General features: G+C 42.9%; 1 protein-coding gene and 1 long non-coding RNA gene across 11 annotated transcripts in view; one reads left to right on the forward strand and one right to left on the reverse strand.

The window, feature by feature from the left end:
• LINGO2 (leucine rich repeat and Ig domain containing 2) overlaps window positions 1-23,041 on the reverse strand; it is a 937,252-nt gene that overhangs the window by 340,714 nt on the left and 573,497 nt on the right. The window lies entirely within an intron of this gene.
• Window positions 11-21,845, forward strand: LOC128345767 (uncharacterized). Of its 2 annotated transcripts, none has more exons than XR_008316640.1 (3): window positions 11-140; window positions 4,289-4,442; window positions 21,324-21,845. It is a non-coding gene; the product is annotated as an uncharacterized LOC128345767 (long non-coding RNA). The 2 variants fall into 2 exon arrangements; XR_008316641.1 differs by lacking the exon at window positions 21,324-21,845 and adding an exon at window positions 21,170-21,189.

Genomic DNA, 23,041 nt, shown 5'->3' on the forward strand with positions numbered 1-23,041 from the left:
CTCACAGAGGCCATTTGAGCATGTGTTGCAGCCTCCAAAATGGCCACCACGCCGATCTTTGCAGGCCCGAATAGGCCCAAAAATCAGCCCGGGACGGGCTGTGGCGATGAATTAAGAGGCCAGCAGTGGGAGGGAGAATGGTGAGTTTGTCTTTGAGTCAGTGTGAAATCCTTAGTATAAAGGCCCACTGGGAGTTTCAGAAAGACAGTTAAAATGAGAGAAAGAGAGCAAGAAATATTAGACTATATTCCAAGCAGTGACACAGTTTACTCTGCATATCCTTTAATTATTTTCAGAGTATCTGGGAAAAGTCAAATTCTCTATTTATTTTTAAAACATATGTAACAGTGATGCTACAATTCATAGTAGAGAATTAGACAGGCACTTCTGTTTAGTTTTCCAAGTACACCTCCACATAGTATTTGGGTATTTCATGAGCCCCAGCATACTGAAATTTGTAGTTTTCCAGCATATTTTGGTCTGGCTACGTCCACTGATAAATAGTTTTTGAAATATGAAAAGATTAACAAGCTTGACTTGTATTTTTCAGCTGATATTAAGGTAAAGTTATCTGAAAGATGGGTGTCAGATATTTGGACAGGGGGTGCAATTTCAGTGCTTGCCCTAGGCGCTATTTTCCCTAGATACGCCTCTGCAAGTGGGTGGAAAAACTCCTGCCTGAGAACATAGGGCAGTTACCAAAGAGGGCAGATAATAATGGGCTAAATAGACCAATGGTTTGAAATACTATAAGGCAGCTTCATATGTGTGTATATCAACACTGGCTAAAAATGCAGCTTAAATAAGTACATCTACAATTTATCTAATAACTCATATGTCCTGCCTTTCCACCTCCAAAATAGAGTGCTCAAGGCAGATTACACATAAACACACCATAATATAAATTGTAAGTGATCTTCAGCTCACTTTAATTTCAGTGAAATAAGCCATTGAAAACTAAAGATGAGTTAAATAGCTTCTACTTTGCAGGCTGAAAAACTGCCTATTAATTTATTATTATTATTTATTTACACAGTCAGACAGGTGTTATTGACTGGTTTGTTTTATCCAGACATCAAGTCCTTCCCAAGGACCTGGGATGGCTGAATTTTATTATCAGTGTTATTGATGTTATTATAGATATCGTCGCAGAATATAGGCTGATCCCAGTAAAGTTGCTTTTTATAATTGGCTGATGGTGATTTCTGTGGCCCCTATGGTGTTGAGGTGCTCTTCAAGTTGTTTTGGAATTGCACCTAGGGTGCCAATTACCACTGGGATTATTTGGGTCTTCTTCTGCCACAGCCTTTCAATTTCAATTTGTAGATCTTTGTATTTTGTTATTTTTTCTATTTCTTTTTCTTCTATTCTGCTATCCCCTGGTATTGCTATGTCGATTATTTTCACTTGTTTTTCTTTCTTCTCGACTACAGTTATATCTGGTGTATTGTGTGGCAGATGTTTGTCTGTTTGTAGTCTGAAGTCCCATAATATTTTTGCATCTTCGTTTTCTACAACTTTTTTAATTTTATGGTCCCACCAATTTTTGGCTACAGGTAGCTTGTATTTTTTGGAGATGTTCCAGTGTATCATCCCTGCTACCTTGTCATGCCTTTGTTTGTAGTCAGTCTGTGCGATCTTTTTACAACAGCTGATTAGGTAGTCCACTGTTTCATCTGCATCATCATCATCATCATCATCATCATCATTATTAATTCAGTTTCTATAAATAAATAAGATGGATCCCTGTCCCCAAAGGGCTCACAATCTAAAAACACACACCATAAGACAGACACCAGCAACAGTCCCTGAAGTTACTGTGCTGGGGGTGGATAGGGCCAGTTGCTCTCCCCCTGCTAAATAAAGAGTATCACCATGTGAAAAGGTGCCTCTTTACCAAATTAGCAGGGGTTATTGATGCTTCATTGTGGGGAGGCCTATAAACTTGAGCACACTTTGCCCATTGCATGTGGCCAGGGAAAGGAAGTGCATCACTGTGTTGGCTCGCTGATGCAGGGATGCCTCAGTCTGTTCTTTCACGGAGCAGGATTTATCCCCACATTGCCTAGGCAGGGATAATGGGCATTGTAGTCCAACATCTGGGGGCTCAAGCTTGGGAACCCCTGGCCAAGGCAACTAGGCAATGTTAACTCTTGCCAGAAGAGAGCAAGCATTGTCCAGTTGCCTAAGATGGGAAGACATTTCTCTGTTTCTCCATTCTCTAGGCCATGCAAGGACATACTTTCCTCCTCCTGCACAATAATGAATGAATCATGGCTGCAAAACACAGAACATATTTTTTCAAAGTTTGTATTGTGGGGGCTTTTGGTGGGATGTTTTGCAAGCAACAACCTTCCAGTTTGGACTGAATTTCAGTAGGGCATTACTTCAACCAAGCTCTAGTGAAAGTGCCAGAAGCAAAAATTGTGTGTGACTCACCAATTTGGTAAATATCTTACATATGGCACTTCCTCCCTGTCTGCTGCAATGGTCACAGCACTGTCTGCTAGAAGAGTGGGGAAGTGTAATGTCATCCATTTCTTTGCAATTCAGGCATCATTCTCAGCTGTGTGGGTGGCTTTGGAGCTACTGCCAACACCTGTAAATATACCATTAGCATATGGCAGGTGATCCTGAAACTAAAACATAGCTGCTATTTGCGTGGGAAGCAGAGAAGGACCAAAAAAAAAAAAAAAAAAGGAGAACAGTCTTATTTTAAGATAGTTAATTTTTGTATTCAACCAATATCCATTTACTCTGTATGCTAGCTCCATGTGCAGGCTCTACCATTTGGAGTTATATTTTCAGCTGTGCTTTTTTGAAGAGGAACATTAAACATTTTTTTGGTGGGGGTCAATTCATGTTCCCCATCTGGAGAGAGGGGGGGGAAAGGTAACATTTCAAGATTCCTCTAGGAATTGGGAGTAGCCTGAATTGTATATGTGCTAAATTGTAGTCTTCTGGTTGGTCTGGAAACACCTCAATCAGCATGGTGTATATTTAATCTTCCCTCGTGTGAGAGAGACGTTTTCAGATTTTTCTAGTAATCAGGGGCTTACTAGGTTCCCTTCTGATAGTGGATGTCTTCCACTCATGGAAGGGCTGTTATCAACCTTGTGGAATAAGATTACATTAGATAAGTGACCCCAAATTTGGAGTCCTTTTACTTGTGCGAGCTGCTTTGAAATGCTTTGCATAAATAATTTTCAAAACTTTGAATGGCATTCCAGAGTTCATATGCTATGGACTACATCTTTGTTATTCACAGGGCCTGGATGGGGTTTGCGGGGAGAGTGGGCTAAGCCTGCTCTCCCCGCAGATGAGCAGTTAGTCTGCTTCGGGCAGCTGAACCAGCCGTCCACATGACTGCTGGCTCTGTTACGGAGCCGGCAGAGGCTGGGGGGATCGGGGGGTGCGTGGCCCCCGGAAGCTCCAGCATGCCCTGTGCAAGTACACAGGGCATGCTGGAGAGATCCCAGAGCTGGGAGGCTGCTTTTCAGCCTCCCGGTTGGGGGTCTACTCGTGAGTTCCCACAGCAAATCACGATTGTAGAGCCTGGGTTAGCAGAGCGCTCGCTCCACTAACCTGGGCTTAGGGGATGGTTAAGTGGGTTAACCGCCGGTGAGCCCGGTGGTTCTCACAGTCAGGCAAAATTGGGCTAGGCTCTCCTAGCCCGATTTTGCCTGATCGTGGGAATAGCCTCCTTATGTTTCTAACACCCTCATAACCCTCAATACACTGTGGTGTTGCTCTGTGAGAAATATTTGCAGAAGGGTTTACAGAATGGCACAAATACATTCTCTCGCACTCATGGTTCTTTAGTTCCAAGCCATCACCACCCCACACCACACCACCCCACACACACACCCCATAATTGCTTAGGAAAGTTGAAGGTGATTTGGCTCTGTGCTCATGTTTTGTTTTTGTTTTTGCTGTGCAACAAATATCTGAATGAAAAGCAAGACTTTGAGAATATACATCTTTATTTTCAAACCTACAACTGTATCTATAATAAAGAAACATGCATTTATATTAATTACAGTCTATGTATGGCCAGTCTAATCCTACTCCTAGCAGTAGAAATACTTTACAAGCATAAACTACTTATTCTACAAAAAATGCCTCTGATCTGAGGAGGAAAACTGTATAGATCTCTTCAGATTTTGCAAATATCTGGTGTGAGCCCACTAAATTACACTTTAAGGCTCTTCGATCTAATATTGGTCTCATAAACCCTTTGGAAATCTTGACAGTAGGCCCATGTCAGAAAAATGTGCCCTGTCCACAGATGCTGCAAATCTTCCCAAGGAGAAATCAGATCAACACACAGCCTTTCAGCCTATAAATGTTACTGTCCAAATTACATTTGAAAAGAACAGGGGAGATTGTCATAAGCTCAGTGAGACACGTGACAAGAGCTGAATACACCAAAGGATAAGCAGGTCAGTGTTCTGAAACAAAAGTTATCTGTAAAAGTCACCATCTTCCTTAGAAGAAAATATGATGGTAGGTGGTGGGAGACTAGTTTGGCTATCTAGAGGGAAGAAACACACAGTATTCACTTTTGTGTTGTCATTAAACTGATGATTTGCTTTTGTGTAATTCCAGCCTGCTTGACGGCTGGCAAATTTTACAAGGGATAAAATGTATGAGCAGTCATAATAATGAAAAGCTTTAGTTGAAAAACATGCAATGTAAAGTACTTTAAGGAGGAAGCTTGAAAAGCGAGCTTCAATGGCACAATGGGAACAAGGGTATGAGTCATGGAAGGGGCACACAGGAACCATACCATGCACCAGAGTGCATTTGCATTTTTGCTTAAACTTCAATATCCTCTATGCATGTATAACTGGATGAAATATTGTAAACCAGCATCCTGGGGTATATACGGAGCTCTGAGGAGAAGCAGGTGGTAGGGGCATGCTTGGAACAGGTTTTGGCAGTTCAGTTTGAATTCAAATCAAATTTGAATGGAACACCCAGTCCGCAAATTGGTTTGGTTGAACCGGCCGGCTGTCCAGTCTGTTTGGTTGAACCAGTTTGACCTGGTTCAAGGGGTCAAAGGAGACCCCTTTGATTTACAATCAAAGGAGAATCCTGCCTTTAAAAGAGTTCCAAGGCAGGCTGGGGAGGTGGTGAGAGTGCACCTTACTGGCTGCAGCGGCTCCTCTAAACCCCAGCAGCGCTCGCCCCAGCAGCGCAGCCCACCATGCAGATCACGCTGCTGCGGGGGAGCGCCAGTGGGGGTTTAGAGGAAGCATTGCCATTGCACTGCCATGGCGGCCGGTAAGGTGCCCTCTTGCCGGCCCAACACACACACACACCCCGGCCACCCTTTGAACCCTTTTAAAAATAGGATTCCCCAATGCTTGTAAATCCTCACCACATTCCCCTTTACAAGCATAGCCACTCGACTGGATCAAACCAGTCCATAGCAGACTGGGCTGGGTTCAGTTCAAACTCAGACCAGCCACCTTTTTCTTTTTTGAGGCTGGTTCAGTTCAAGTTTGAACCATTTCGGCATACCCCTAGCAAGTGGACTGCTCAGACTAAGGAGCCAGGCTAGAGTATTTATTTTATTTTTTCTATTTATTTGATTTATATACTGCCCTTCCAAAATGACTCAGGGCAGTATGATAAAAGTAAGCTATGTAAAGCCCATTGGCTCTTTGTGTCACCTGACACATAGTAAAGTTTCAGTACTTTTCAATACTTCAGTATGTTTCAGTAGTTCCTTTTTGGCCAGCGGCTTCCTATTCTGATGAGCTACTACACTGGATCTGGATGTCAGAGATCCAAGATCCATTGGCAATTATGGATCTTCTTTGCTATCATCTCTACTATTATTGGTTTTGACTAGCAATATTAGTTGCTGCTTCCAGTCTGAAGTATTTTCTTCATGGAAGAGTGCACATACAAGGAACACATCAGTGGAATATTAGTAACATCTGAGAACAATACAGTATATTCCTAGGTCTCCAATACACAGACCTTTCCTGAAAATCTATATGAATGTTCCATCCCACCACAACATTTTTCATTTGTATTTCTCAATTTATTTTCCAACATGGAAAGAAAAAAGAAGTCATTCATTTGTCTCATGCTGATCAACTTACTGCCTTGGATAAATTTACCTGCACTGTTACAAGCTCAGTTTATTTACAGGGCCAGAGTTTCTACCTTTTTGGTTCCCTTTTCATAATTACTGCCCACTGTGCTATGACAACACAGTGCTATGAAGATGCAACTAAATAGGGTGGCTGTTCTCACACCCAGCCTGGGTTAGGGGGCACATGAGAACCACATGAGAGCCTGGGTTAGGCTGCACATGAGAACCCAGCCTGGGTTAGGCTGCACATGGGTCCCAATCCCAGTGGGGCAGTGCTGCTTAGCCCGGCTTTTTAGCCTGGCTTTTAGTTGAGGTTAAGGGAGCAAGCATTCCCTTAACCCAGGCTTCCTGCTCATATGTGAGCTCAGGCTGCTTCTAGCCCAGCCGCACACAGATATGGGCGCCTAGAGCGCCCGTCTCCGTCTCCAGGGAGGATCCCCCAATGCATTGCACATATCATACAGTGCATTGTGGGATATACAGAGACTGGGACGCATCCGGAGGCTGGGACAGAGGCTGGGACATGCACTGTGGGATATCGGGAGGCCACGCAGCGCTGCTCATCTGGGAGTGTGGTCCATGCTCCCAGAAATATGTGATAGTTCATCTGGGGGAAAGTTGAGTTTAACCAGCCTTCTCCTCCCGCTGCCTGCCTGCTGCCCTTCCCACCCAGTCATGTGAACAACCTCTATATGTCCTTTGACATATCTTTGGGGCGCTTCTTCATTGATTCCAACAATTAAATTAAATCATTTTGAGCAGAAAGATCCATTTATTTATTTTATTCATTCATTCATTTATTCGATTTCTATACTGCCCTTCCAAAAATGACTCAGGGCAGTTTACACAGAGAGATAATAAATAAATAAGATGGATCCCTGTCCCCAAAGGGCTCACAACCTAAAAAAAAACCCACCACACACCATAAGATAGACACCAGCCACATTCACTGGAGGTACTGTGCTGGGGGTGGATAGGGACAGTTATAACAGAGGCGGAAAAACATGGAATCCTGTTAGAACTGTAGTGGTATGATAAACTCACCCATTGCTTGAATATAAACAATCTGGGTGTCAACTTAGTCACACTCATATGCAACATAAGACCTTTCATTTCTTACAACAAATACACCTCCACTAATTATTGAAGCCAGAACAACTTTGCTCTTCTTGAAGTGGCTTGAATGTGTGTGTTGAGGGGCAGGGAACTGAGGTGAAGTGGATGCCTGCAGTAAACTTGCCAGCCAGTTTCATGATGTCTGGGCTCAAACACATTACCAGGGGAAGAAAGAGACACCAAAATCAGGAAACGCCCGGTGAGTTGGTAGGAGGATGGGAAATTAACTGAATAGATGCAGCAACCTAAGCATCTTTTAGTTGTTTATAGATTTTACAGGGCAAATCAATTTAGGCCATTAATCCATTGTAAGATACTTTGCAAGCAGGAAAATGGAGAGGAATGATTGAGGCAAAAATCCATATTTATATTGTAGTATTGATATGTGGATCATTTCAACTTAGGCTCTACAAGAAAGAGTTGTTACCAGTGTCAGTTACCCCATGGCCTGACACTCTTGTAGGAGAGCGGTCCATGGGATAAAGGGGTTCGTCATCACATATTATTAGCAATTCTACCCAACACCCCTGTCCCCACAGATAGTTCTTCTCAGAAGTTGTTAAGGGGTATCCCCATGGCCGTACACTCTTATGAGTGAGTGGTCTGCTCTGGACCAGCATCCACTCCTTTTACTGGAGAAATGCTGATCCTGCTGCCCGGCCCTTCTCATGAATAAGCCTAGGGACCGCACAGGTACCCACGAGAGGAAGGGGTTGGGCCCCCTTCCCCAACATCACTGTACAAAAAATAGACCTTGTCCATTGAGAAATCCCTAGTTGGAGCTGCCTTTTAAACTCAACACTGGCCCTGCCATATATTCCCGTCCCAGTGTTCTAGCAGGGTTGCCCTGCCTGTGTTGCCATCTCACAGCGGTGTGTTGTGAACATACATCATCACCACTTCATTTTTTGGGAGCAAATCACTTAGTGCCCATCTATACATCCTGTCCCCCTTTTCTCTTGATTGCCAGGAGGGGAGGACAAGGGACAGAGTTTGAAAAGGGCATGCACCTGTGTGACAGGCTTTGAAGCTTAGGATGGGATGTGGCAGCATCCCTGTTGCTGGGCAAATGCTTTGTTGGATTGGAGACAGGAGGGGTGGGGTGAGTGCTTGGAGACTTGGCCAGTGAGAAGTGCTACTGGCGTGGAGCAGGCATGATCCTGGGTGGGTCTGTGACACTATTATTGTGGCTCCAGAAAGCTAATGAAACGGCTGTTATGGTGCTGTCAGTGTTCTGACATAACGATGACGCCAAGCCTCAGGTTGGGGCAGCAAAATTTACTATAGACCCTTTGGCGAGGAGTTTGGAGTTTGGTGAGTCAAACTGAGACTCACTTTTGCAGTGAAACTGCGGTTGCATGCATTCGGACGTAACGGAGACATCTTCCCTGTTTACCTGTGGTTTCACATTATGTGCAAATATGGCCATGCTGTAGAAATGCAAACAATGATTTAGAAGGAGGAATGCTAGGTGGGCTTTTCCCTTATACAGAAGGGAGAAATGATAATGTCAGACAGTCATAGCCTGTTTGGCTCACCATTCACTATGGTTTCTTCATACTCATCATCTCAAGACAGGTAAATGGCCCTCATCCTCTAGCTAAATTCCCTGCAAGCAGATGGAGTCCCTTTGAAGTCTTAAAATAAATAAATAAATGCCCGCACCTTTCTAGATAGGGCATTCAATTGCCAAATGACATTTTAACCACTTTGTACATGATGAGCATCTTGAAAAGTAGGTACGTGTGCTGGTTTTGTTTTGTTTTTTTGCTTCCCTTGTTCATTATATAACATTCAAAGCAGATAAGAACATAATAGCCCTGTTGCATCAGACCCCCTCCCATCATGATTAGCTGCCACTGATATACCTGTTCTCCATGAATTTTTTCTCAGCCCCTTTTAAAGCCATCCAAGCTAGTGGACATCACCACATTCCATGGCAGAGAATTCCATAGATTAATTATGCACTGTGTGAAAAGTACTTCTTCTTGTCTGTCTTAAATTTCCCAGCTTTCAGTTTCATGGGATGACACCTGGTTCTAGTGTTGTGAGAGAGGGAGAAAAATTTCTTTCTTTCCCTCTCTCTACTCCATGAATAACTTTATAGACCTCTATCATGTCTCCCTGAAGTCATCTCTTTTCCAAACTAAAAAACACCAGATGCTGTAGCCTTACCTCATAGGTAAGGTGCTCCAGGCCCCTGATCATCTTGGTTGGCCTCTTCTGCCCATTTCCCAGTTCAACAATATCTTTCTTAAGATACGGTGACCAGAACTGTACACAGTACTCCAAATGTGGCCGCACCATAGATTTGTATAAGGGTATTATAACATTAGCATTTTTATTTCCAGCCCCCCTCTTAATGGCCCCTAGCATGGAATTTGCCTTTTTCACAGCTGCCACACTCTGAGGTGACACATTGAACGAGCTGTCCACCACGACCCCAAGATCTCTCTCCTGGCCAGTCACTGACAGACCCCAATCAGTGTATATGTGAAGTTGGGTGTGGGGTTTTGTGTTTTTTGTGGGGTTTTTTGCCCCAATATGCATTAGTCTACACTTGCTTACACTGGACCACATTTGCCATTTTGTCATCCACTCTTGAGTGGATGATTCTTGCTATTTGTTTTGGAAGCTTCTTGCAATCTGTTTTGGACTGCACTCCCCTAAATAGTTTATAATGTCATCTGCAAATGTGGCCACTTCACTGCTTACCCCTGCTTCAAGGTCATTTATGAATAAGTTAAAGAGCACTGGTCCCAGTACAGATCCCAAGGGGATCTCACTTCTAGCTTCCCTCCATTACGAATACTGTCCATTTATTCCTGCCCTCTGTTTCCTGTCCTTCAACCAGTTATCAATCCACACATGAACCTGGACCTTTATCCCATGACTGCTAAATTTACTCAAGAATTTACTCAAAAGGTGGGAGACTTTGTCAAACGCTTTTTGGAAGTCCAAGTATACTATGTTGACCAGATCACCTTTATCCACAGGCCTGTTGACACTCTCAAAGAACTCCAAAAAGTTAGTGAGGCAAGACTTGCCCTTGCAGAAGCCATGCTGGTTTTCCTTCAGCAAGGCCTGTTCTTCTGTATGTTTAATAATTTGGTCCTTGAGAATGCTTTCCATCAATTTACAAGCACAGGAGTTAAACTAACCGTCCTGTAATTTTCCAGATCACTGCCCCCCCTCCGGATCCCATTTTGGAAACCGGAGTAGCATTAAATACTCTCCAGTCCTCTGGTACAGAGCCTGCCTGTAGGTACAGGTTACATATATTTGCTAGGAGATCAGCATTTTCACATTGAAGTTCCTTCCTTCAGAACACTTGGGTGGATGCCATTTATTTATTATTTATTTATTTAGTACATCTTAGTACTGCCCCATACAAAAAGGTCCCTGAGCAGTTCACAATATTCCCTTGGTGACTCACAATTTGGCCCTGGTGATTTGTTATTTTTTTAGTTTTTCAAGACAGTCTAGAACATCCTCTCTCATCACCACAAATTGGTCCAGTTCTTCAGCCTCCAAGCCTAAGAAGCTCAATTCTGGAGAGGATATGTGGTCAGTGTCCTTTGCCATGAAGACAGATGCAAATAATTCATTTAGAGATGCAGGTTTTGAGTGGTATAGAAATATATTTAAAATAAAATAAAATAATATAAGCTGAATTGGATCATACTATGGTCACTGTTCCCCAATGGTTCTGCAACTCTGATGCAGCAGGTCCTAGGCACCAGTCAGGATTAAGTCCAACGTCTCCTCTCTGGTTGGTTCCATGACCGACAGTTCTAAGGCACAGTCATTTAGCATGTCTAGAAATCTGGCCTCTGTGTCAATATTCATACATGAATTTGCCCATTCTATGTGAGGATAATCAAAATCACCCATTATCACAACTCTATCTTTATTTGACACCTCTCTGATTTGCTTCTAAAATCCAGGTCACTCTCAGTGTTTTGATCCAGAGGGCGATGCATGTCCCTAGTAACACATTTCCTTTCAGTCCTCATACTGTCACCAATGATTCTGTGGAAGACTCCTGTCCTCCTAAGTTTTCTAGCTTGTTGCATTCTATCCCTTCTTTAATATACAGTGCTACTCCACCCCCAATCCTCCCTCCCCCGTCTTTTCTGTAGATTTTTAATCCAAGAATAACAGTGTCTCACTGGTTCTCACCGTTCCAACAGGTTTCTTTTATGCTCACTATATTTATGTTTTTATTAGCAACCAAGCACTCCAGCTTGCCCATCTTGGCTCAGAGACATCTGGCATTGGTATATAAACATCTATACACCAAGTCTCTTATCTGGCGCTGGCGTGTGCGATCTTCCTTACTGTCATTTGTCCTTTTTGACCAGCTGTCATGTGCTTCCATCTGCTCTACTCCTGGTTCTATTCTGTCCCCTTCTGGTTTATCTGAAACGTTTGTACCCTTGCACCTTAGGGGATTTTCCTTGCTGAACCATTACTGCATTCCATAAATTAATTATGTGCTGTGTGAAGAAGTGCTTTCTTTTGCCTGTCCTGAATCTTCTGTCTGTTGGTTTCATTCAATGATTGGCAGAAGCTTCAAGACAGACAAAAGAGATTAGCGACTACCGTACTTCATACAAACGTGTGAATTTCAGACATGCAACTGTCCTTTGGGTTTGCTTTCCCCATACTTTGCAACAGCCAAAGAGACTCTAAATATATATTCTCCCATGGTTTGTAAAATTTGCTTTTTGCTAAAGCTTATGGAGGTAGCTTTGATCCCAACAACCCCCAAAAGCTACCACAATCTTAATTGTGGTAGCTATAACCAGATTTTGCAGACATAAAAACAAGGAAGGAGTAATGTGTGAGTGTGTGTGTGCATGCCAACACAATTATAGATTATGGTGAAAAATGAAATGCAACTTTGTTATTGTAAAAGAATGGTAACTATAATTTCCCCCTTCTAATGCAGATTCAGCCTTGATTGGTTTGATAATCAGTTTGAATGTGCAAACAATAAAAGCATTCACATATGTTAATGTGATTCCACTAAAGGGCAGCTTTGAATGCTTTCAGAACTTTCATCTGTCTCTTTTTCAACACATTTATAGTCACATTAATTATAGGTGCATAATAGAAAAATGCTGTTATGAAATACATTTTAAATATATTAATAGAACTTTTCAATTGTGAGGCTTCTGGTGCTTATATTTAAAATTCAGATTAATTTGGTTTCATAAAGGAACTTGACTAACTTCAGCTACCCAAACACATCCACCATTTATTACAAAACTAAATATGCTGTTGATTAATCAGTTTCACTAATGTAAAACTGCATTTGTGAAACTCATTCATTCATTGCAGGAGAATTTAATGCAGTCTGCAGCACAGACTAGTAGTTTGATCTTTATTCAAGGCTTTGGGGGAAGGGGTATTGGTGAAATTAGCATGTGAGCATTGCCTGAGCATCCACTCTCTTCATTGTGTCAGTGGTTTAATGCCATCCACAGAGGTTTTGTGAGTTACATTATAGCCCTCCTTATGCCAGGTATGTTGGTTACCTCCTTACCCTAGGCTGGTGTATGTATGATTCTAACAAAGGAAAGGAAGGAGGAACCAATGTGGAAACCTCCAAAGTGTACTGAAATGTGGTTTATTGTTGGTTCGTGCATTTTGAGCAAACATTCTTCTTCATAGGCACTGTAAGTATTTATCTAAAATACTACCCCCACAGCTTTCCTCCAAGAAGTGCAAGACAGCACATATCAGGTTATTGCATTCTGTTTTCATACCACCCCATCAGGTAGTTAAAGTGAGAGAAGGTTCACCTTTACCTATATGAGCCTGATCTTAGGGGCTGTGCCCTAAGATCAGCCTTGGAGGCCTGCTACCTAGCCCATCTTCAGTACCTTTTTGACAACCACCAGTGACAGCGCCTGTTTGGTGGTGGCATCACAATTGTGGAACTTCACGGAAGTGAGACTGCCTTCATCTCTATCCATTTTTGGAAGGATGCTGCAGGACTTTTTATTTTAGGATATTTTTAATCTGTTGGTCTGAAGTGTTTTAGATATATTTTAATGTAAACTGCCCTGAGCCTTTTCGAAAGGCGGTATAAAAGTTTTAATAATAAATAATAAAAAATATATTTATTTATTTAGTACATTTGTGTGTACTAAATAAATAAATTTAGTACATTTGTATGTGCCCCATACAAAAAAGGCCCTGGACGGCTCACAATATATTCTGTTTCTTATATTTTATCTTGTATTAATATTTATATTGTGTTTTATTTTTGTTCTCATTGTAAGCTGCTCTGGGAATTGATATTTAAAACCAGAGTATAAGTCTATTCAACAAATAAGTAGATAAGCAAGTGAGCTGATAAGAACTTCAGGACTGAGTCAGGAATTTTTCACACAATTTCCCATTGTCTCAGTCCAGCGCTGTAGGAACAAAATTGTCTTGACTCTCCTCGATGCACTACACTAGCTCTCCTAGTATAGTTAGCTATGCCAGTGTTGAAGGTTGTGGGGGAGCAAAGTTGGAAAGAATTTACAGAAACAAGAACACCAAAACCCTACATAAAAATAAATATATTTTTATCCCCTGCACCAGAACGTACGGGGGCTAATACAGAACCACATTATTAGTTTGTGCTGTGAGATTTCAGAATTAGAATTAGAAAATATTTTATTTATCATAGTTTGGAGCATTAGAAAATATGCAGATGAAAAACATAATTAATAAAACAATCTGCATATGTTTCAATGGTTGCAACAAATATTCTTTTTTAATACAGAACATGGGCCGAAAGTCGATTGCTACCATCATCACCATTATTCATCAATACTACCAGTGGGCTGGGAGAAAACATAATATATCATTAGATAATGCTCACAATAATTTAGATCGAAGTTATTTTTCCTGATCTGGCCAATATTGGTGTGGATTACATCATCACAAGCTATGCCGTTGAAGTGTCCCTGTGTGTCAACCACTGCAACTGTACCTAATTTGGTTTTAATTGGTTAGATGGTCCATAGATTAGCCCACTTGTGCCACAGATGTTTATGCAGCTGCCATCTTGAATTGGAATGGATAACATCCTCACACACCCTATGTGCCCCTGCAGCTGTAGCAAATTTGGTTCAAATTTGGTTAGGCAGTTCACAAGTTAGCCCACTTGTGCCTCAAAAGTTTATGCATCTGCCATCTTGGAGCGGGGTGGATGACATCATCACAAACCATGCCATTGAGGTGTCCTTGTGTGTCCCTACAACTGTACCCAATTTGGTTCATATTGGTCCAGGCGTTGCAAAGTTGATGGCACACATGGACACACACAGATGGACACACACACAAAATGCCAGATGATCTCATAAGCCTACTGGAAAGTAGGCTAAAAACAAGGCAGAATCTAAAACAAGGCTCTTAAAAATGTTTGCAGGATAAGAAAGCCATACATTCAGATTGTCATATATTTAGATAAGGATGTCATGCATTTAGCTTAACATCACAGTGACCTGAATGATACTGAAACAAACAGTTTAAAAATGCAAACTTCACTTGTTTAAAAGCATTAATACCAGCTTTAAAAGGACTGGATCATTCATGGGCAGCAGTGCATTGACTGAGTTTACTACAGTACTAAAATTTGAACTCTACACCCTTGGGGTTAGAGCCCTACCCAGCATACTTAATTACATAGAATCCTGGATGGGACCTGAAGGATTCAGGAATCCTTGTAGTGAGACAGGATCTCCCCATTTCCACAAAATAGCTCAGATAGTTCAGCGATGGCTTGCAAATAGTTAGGAATTCCTTCCATTATTTTGGCAAAAAGATTCATTGGACAGGTGAGAGAGTGAAATGTTGAAGTGGAAAGAACGCAGAATTGCAAACTCTTTTGTGGCACCTGTAACTAGCTAAATGCCAGCCACAAAAGGGATGCAATACACAACCTCGCTACAGCAAAATGCTTGGCTTATAATGATTCATGAAGTCCTCAAATGAAGAATTCACTGATATAGGAGGGCTTTGTTCCACATAAAATGTCCTGAAGGGTCTTTCCTGAAACTATAGGAGCAATAGCCTCTGTCAGTGACTCAAATATGTGACTTATAGGGGCAGATCCCCTGAATATATGATCTGGAAACTCCAATGGTACTTAAGGCTGCAGTTCTGTGCACAACTACTTTGCGCGTAGACCCCCCTAAAAGCTACTCTTAACCAGCCTTTAATCTGTGATTTTGGGCAATAGATTCCAGAGGAGTCTACACAATGTCTGTACACACACACACACACAACTGTGTCTTGTCCCATCTCCTCCTCAGCACCCCCATGACCTCCACTTCTGTCTCCTCTAAAGTTTTATCCTGGCTTGAACACTGCTGTGCACATGCTCTCTCTTGTTCTCTCTCCTAGCACTGCTGCATTGGAGTTCTCGGCAGAAGCCCCTCCCCTGGCTTTCCCATTGGATAAGGAAGCCTGTAGGGAGCCAGGGATGGCGGGGGGAGGCAGAAGAGAAAGGAAGCTGCTTGCGAGCCTCTTCTGAACTAACAACATCCACCTCGGGAGGACAGAGCCTGCCACCCCCCCACACCTCCTCCTGCTGCTTCCTCCACCGTGGCAGACTGGAGAAAGCTGCTGGAGGTGGTGGGGCTGGGGAGAGAGTACACACGTGCCTGCAAGCCTGCACCTCCTCTCAGAGTGGCTGGCTGCTGCCCTCTGGGCTCCAGGATCCTCCGACTGCAAGAAAAGCAGCCGTGGTACCGGCTGCCTGTAAAATCTCTTGGCTCCCGCCGAGGTTAGAGCAGGCTAATCGCTTGGACAAGAAAGCCAGTTTCCCAACTCTGGCCATAGCAAGAACTAATTCAGTGGTGGCAGGGCGGGGAAGACTGCTGGCATTGTAAGCAGCCCTTGGAGCACAGTACGAGACTTTCTTTGCCGGGAATTTTCTGTGCGGGGGATGAACTTTGTGGGAGCGCACGCAGTCACGCACCTTAGAGGGAACGGTGATCCTCAGCTAGTAGCCAGGGGTGATTGGAGTTGTAGGCCAAGAACAGCTGAGCAGGGGGCCCGCAGTTTGACACCCTTGGTTTAGACCAATAGGAAGTGGTCTCACAACACTAGAACCAGGGGTCACCCCATGAAACTCAAGGTCGGGAAATGTAGGACCGACAAGAGCAAGTACCTTTTCACACAGCACATGATTTATCTATGGAATTCTTTGCCATGGGATGTGGTGATGGCCACCAGCTTGGATGGCTTTAAAAGGGGCTTAGAGAGATTCATGGTGTAATTTAACAACATCATATATAGAAGCAGACATGCATTTTTAAACACCAGTGTATGTTTGGGAAAGCTGACTCAATCAGCCAGACTTTAAACAGCATTGGTATTTAAAGTTGCATGTAAATGTGTGTGATATCTATACATTATGTGTGTGATATCTATACATTATGTGTTTTCTGTGGAATACACTGAACTTTCTCACAACAATCATGATGTGTGGATGTATCCTCAGGCACAAACCACAAGCCTTTAAACATGAATGCAGATGTATATTGCCAAGTCCCATGGACACACACCCCCCCACACACACACTACTTCTTTTAAAACCACCACTCATACTTCACAGATTATTGTTTTATTTTTTAAAGTCCTTCTGCCTGCCTTTTTAGCATTTCAATTCATATCTGAGAGGCTGTTTCATGGAAAGTGAAATCCTCTTGTGTTTTTACTCCATCAGTTCTAGAACTTTTCCTTGCTTTGCCCATGCGCTCTAAGAGTGCAGCTTGCATGTCATCAATCTTTTTAGTTTTGTTAAAACACCATAATCAATATGTGTTGCTGAATCTTCTTTTATTAATTTTTTTATTCCTACCAATAACATTTTTATATTCTCCTTCCAGGGATAAAATAATCAATTTCATGGTCCTTGGAGCAAAGTTTATTTTTCCGGGAATGCTCTTTTGCTTCTTTCTTTCTTGCCTTTCCTTGTCAGCTTACTCTATATTGAATATTTAATGGATACCATTAATTTTTTGGTTTGTTTTAGTTTCTATTTTCACATTGAGACACAATTTATTTGGATTATTACTTTTCTACTCTTACCTTTGATTTCTGGCTCTTATTTTGCATTCCTTCTCCCAGAGATGCACCTAGGTAATTTTGGAGCCTGGATCTAAAGGCCTTTGGAGGGCCTCCCCCCTGCAAATTAAGCATCACCATGCTCTGCCAGGCGACCACACCACCTGCGACAGACTAAAGAAGATTTGCCTTCCCGCCCCCCACCCGGGGCTGTGGAGGTCCTGGACTTCAGCCTCGAAGTCCAGGGGTAAGAGTGCCTCTGCCTTCTCCCTATGGTTTGAGATACCATTTTAAAAAATTGCCTTTGATCTAGAAAACATCTTTTCTTTGTTTAATTTTAATTTCTTTTTAAAAGAAAGAGACAGAGTAATTTTTTTCCTTGTTTGAATATGAAAATTCTCAACTGTCCTAAATAGCTCTGACAAACTGTTGACAAATTAGGTTGCATCCAATGAAGTGTGAGAATAAGGAAGCTCATGAAATGGGACTTTTTCACTTATTCGCCATTGGTCCATCTAGCTCAGTTTTGACTATACTGGCTATACTATACTAATATGGATGTGCAAAACCTTTTGACGTTGAAACATTTTGACTAAAAATCGGCTGTTCCAAGTGTTTCAAGCTCAAAACAAAATGACCTTTATATAAAGGGCCTGTTTTGAGCTTGGAACCCGGTTTCGATTTGAAACATTTTAACATTTTGAGCACCACTTTGGAGGCCTTGCAGATTGGTTTTCTGGCACTGGCTTCCAATTGGTTTGCAATCTCCTGGCTTCTTGATAGGCAAGTGTTGTAATGGGCAACTGTGCCCACATTGGCTGGGAGAAGGGAGGAGGGAGGGGCAAATACAAAAGGAGAGTGTTTCAAAATGTGTTCAAAGGGCCAGGGTGGCAGAGAGAGCCCTTATAGTGTGCCTCTCTTGAAAAGGATACATCAGGAGAGAGGGAAGGAATGTTTGATTCTGTGGTTTTATTTTCACATGAGGTGTGAATTCTCATTCTATCATAGCAAATGAGATTTTTTTCAATTAAACAACTCTCATGACCCCACTTTCACTTTTTCACACTTACTATTAATATGAGGAAGTAATCAATTCAGCACACTTCACCTTATGAAGACAAACCTGAGAAATTCACCAAAATTCACCCCTCTGCCCAATCACTCTGAAATTGGGGACGGGTGGTAGCCTCCACCCATTAGGCACTATCTACCAGCCCACCCCACTCCTTTGGGGCAGATCCACTTACTGCCCCCAATCTGCCCCAAAGACACCCAAACTTCAAATATTCCCCAAAAATCAGCCCTCTGCCCAATCCCCCTGAAATTGGGGTGGTAGCCTCCACCCATTAGGCACTACCATCCCACCCCACTCTTTTGGGGCAGATCCACTTTCTGCCCCCAAACTGCCCCAAAGTCACTAAAACTTCAAAAATTCTCAAAAAATCAGCCCTTTGTCCAATCCCCCTGAAATTGGGGTGTCAGCCTCCACCCATTAGGCACTACCACCCCACCCCACTATTCTGCCCCAGGCCCCACTTTCTGCCCCAATCTGCCCCAAAGACATGAAAAATTCAGAAATTTCCCAAAAATCAGCCCTTTGCCCAATCCCCCTGAAATTGGGGTGGTAGCCTGCACCCATTAGGCACTACCACCCCACCCCACTCCTTTTGCCCAGATCCCATGCTATGCCCCTGAACTGCCCCAAAGTCACTAAAACTTTTAAAAAATCACCAAAAATCAGCCCTTTGCCCAATCCCCCTGAAATTGGGATGGTAGACTCCACCCATTTGGGCACTACCACCCCACCCCAAAATTTTGCCCCTGGGCCCCTTTTTACCCACCCGAATCGATTCGGATTTGGATTAAATCCGAATCCGAACCGAATCAAGGGTGATTCGGGTGACCCAGATTCGGGCACAAAACAGAACAGGGGTGATTCGGTTCGGGTCCAAGCCGAATCACCTGAAAACCCAAATTGCACACCCCTAGTGCTGAGGGGAGAATTTGGACAGTGGCAGTTCTCTCTCTGTCTGTGATATTTCTTCATGTTTACTGTGATGAGTTCCATGTCTGGCCTTGAGACTAACTTGTTTGCCAGCTCTACAGTCTGCATTGCAAGGTGTACTCAGTCAAAATGTGGCTGAGGTTGCTCTAGTTGAGCTTGTGGCTATACTTGTTGATATATGCTGGCCTTGGGCCGAAATAAACAAATACATACATACTTGCTGTTGTGGCAGCTCTTTCAATGCTAGGAAGTAAGGAGTCATAATTGTGTGTGAGAGAGAAACTTGTGCCCATGATGTTATTGCAATGCAGGCACTATGGATAGCAGTGGATTCTGGATTAGTGATTCTCTATTGGCCATTTTTTGATTGTGCTTGAAACATATGTTCTGTGTGGGGAGGAACAGATTCCCTTTTACTGTGTGCTTCTACAGTGTTTTTCAAGACAGGGTTGCAAAATACATTGCAAAACTTGTATGCATTCACTCTGTGACTCAGCTTGTTCCCGCCATAGGGAATGTGGAAAGTCAAAACACCCCACTGTTCCCCATGGCTACCTCCTAGGGACAGCAGAGTGAGTTATGTAGTGGGGCATGATGGGTGTTACCTACCACCCAGCCCACAAAAGAAATGGGCAAGCAGGCGATTTAAAACAACTTTTTAACCTTTCCTCAAAATCCACATCGGATCCTATGGGGGTTTGTGGGAAAGGTTTTTAATGTGTTAACATTTGCATGCAAGCCCATTTCTTTTGTGGGTTGGGTGGTAGGTAGCACCAACCATGCTCTCCCATACAACCCACTTTGGTGTCCAAAGGAGGTACCCATGGGGAACAATGGGGTGTTTCAAGTTCCCCCATTGTTCACTATGGCCAAAACACTCAAAATGTTTCAAGTTTTGTTTTATCGAAAAAACCAGTTAGATTTCTGTTCAACAAAACATTTCAGCCATTTTGCGTTTTGCTTCGAGCTTGCAAAATCAATTTCATGCACATCCCTAAGCAGCTCTCCAGGGTTTCAGGAAGAAGTCTTTCCCAGCCATACCTTGAATTGAACCGGGGACCTTCTGCATGCAAGCAGATACCCTACTGCTGAACTACAGCCCCATTCCCTAAGGCAGTGGTCTTTGCTATTTTTTCAAGTGGGGCCCACTCTGACCAAAACAAAAAAACCACCCCTCCTTCAATTTAAAAGCCATTTCTCAGTGCTGACCTCCACACAGTACTGCATTTTTATCCAGTGCTGAGAGGGCCCTTGAAGAGAAACGGAGCTCTCCCATGGCTGAGGAGGAAAGCGCTACACTTCCCAGCACTCAGTGCAAGCCTTCCAAGATGGCGAAGGGGCTCAAGAGGGCTCAATTTCCTTTAAAGGACCCACCTCCCAGCACTTGGCAACATAGTGAAAAGGTGTCCACATGGTATCAGGGGCACTATGCAGGGGGACTGTGCAGAGTATTAAGTTTTGGTCAAAGCTTCATTCAGGCCCAGTAGACAGTTACCAGGGAGCAACACCTATGCTTGGCCCAGCGTGTGCCCCAGTGTTGAGGGGGGAGGGCTCAAGCTGAAGGTGCTGGCCAGTGGCCTTCCTGTCTTTCCCATTTCCCACTCAGAGGATGTCACAGAAGCGTGTGTTGGCGGCAGGTGGAGCGGGGGGGGGGGAGAGGAAAGTCAAGGGCTCTCCGCGGGGTCTGTATGGGCTGCCAGTGGCCCACTGGCCACACAGTGAAGAACATTGCCCTTAGGGGAATATCTTACAGCAGACAGTGCTCTCAGGTAGTCACACATCCAAATGAAAACCAAGGTGTACCTTGCTTAGCAAAAGGCACAACTCATGCTTGCTACCACAACTCTACCTCTCCACTGCAGCTCCTGAAGAATCACCTCTGAGGGTCAGGAGGAGACTCAGGAATAGGTTAGCATGTGGTGTGGCAGTTGGTGGGGGGCAGGGGCTCAGAGAAGCACCTGCCAAATTTTAATTCTTATTCATAAATGGAAAACAATTTATCTATATCCAAAACAGATCTTGCAGATCTTCTGCCTCAATTTGCTACTGTTTGGTCAGCATATGAAGAGGAAGTCCTAATCAGCACCTTGACATGGAGTACACATCTCCTATTCAGGTTTGGCATCAAAGGTCAGCTGCCAAACATACAACACCCCAAATGTGGAAGCCGTCAAAACTCTCTCAATAATATCTTAATAAAATTGTCCCTTAGGAGAAATCCTGAGATTCTCTTCAAATGCATACGATTGTGCTGCATTTCCTTTGTTGTTGTTATTTCTGCCATGGACTAACTGGAACCGACTGCTTGGAACCATGCTATAGAACATAAAAGTTACAAACATACGGTATATCCATGCACCCAAGAGTACATCCTAATGAACTGATACATGCTTCTGAATATCCACGACTGGACTGTCATTTTTTAATGTTTAACTTCTCTTTTGTCATCTCTTTTTCCTCATTATTTCCTTTCCAAAATGTATAAAATTTTATTGTAGAACTCTGACTTTATTTAGAGCTAAACTGAACACAGTTTTTCTGAGCAGACCTTTTCTGTCCATTCTTTATTAGCGGAACTGTTTTACATCTAGCCTGATGAAGAGTTCTGGAGAACTTGAAAGCTTGGCTAAGTCATTTTGGTTGGTCCTAATAAAGGTATTATGAGATTGTGGCTTTTGGGGGATAGTAAATTATTTCCTCAAAATATACTAATTCTATTAAACTACACATTTTGTCTCCATAAAGCTGACAAGGTACCTTTATTACTGTACCATTTTTGCTGCCTTTTGGCACAACAGATATAAATTTAATTTCACTGCATTGCTGTTTCTCTGACGACACACCTTAAAAGACATTCAGAGGATGTGAAAGAGATGCAACAGTAAATTCATTGGTTTTGCTTCCTGCTATGGAAGAGAGTTATGTGAGGTTAATAGGAAACAGTTTCACAGGTATCTGAAGCATTTTTCATGTACCCAACACCAGTTCATCCAGCATCTCTGCAGTATCTCACCAGAATCATAATACCATCTTTATAGTATCCTTCTGAAGAAAATAAGTGTGAGAAATCCATCATTACAGCAGAAAGAAACAGCAATAGCTATCAGATGTGTTTGGAAAAGAGCAGGCAAAAACATAGGCAGCCCCCAGTCCAGAAATCGGTTATGTCAAGAGCACACTGATTCATAACACAAAGAGTGGGTCAAAATGGGGACTGGGAACTTGAGGGCCGAGTTTGGATATAGAATTTACTTCATACATCTAAACCGAATTTATTTACAGAGGCATTTTTTTAATACCACAGATTACCAGTTTTCTTGGCTGCCTTTGCAGCAGCACAGTGAAATGACTACACACATTTTAAAAAACCCTTTAACAAACCCACATGTGCAGTGAAGCAATCAAACAATTCATTTCACTGCACACCCAGTCTTAGGCCATGTAAGCCCTCACCAGATGTCATTATTTCTGCATCCAGTGGACAGAGTTGATGCCTGCCAGCTACACACCCCATGCCAGTGTACTTCCTGCACCCCCAAACACCCCCATGTTCCATGGTTGTCCACAGACGCAAGTGGCTAAACACAGGGATAATTCTTCCTCATTGACTGAGAAGGCAGCCCTGACAAGTGTTGAGTGTGAGGATGTCTGAGAGGGGTGTGTTGAAAGAGAACATTGGCTGGCTGCTGCACTCCCACTCTTCCTCTCCCTAATAATAAAGTCTGTAGATGGCT

The sequence above is a fragment of the Hemicordylus capensis genome, chromosome 2 (genome assembly GCF_027244095.1).
Source record: "Hemicordylus capensis ecotype Gifberg chromosome 2, rHemCap1.1.pri, whole genome shotgun sequence".
In the NCBI taxonomy this organism is placed as follows: Eukaryota; Metazoa; Chordata; class Lepidosauria; order Squamata; family Cordylidae; genus Hemicordylus; species Hemicordylus capensis.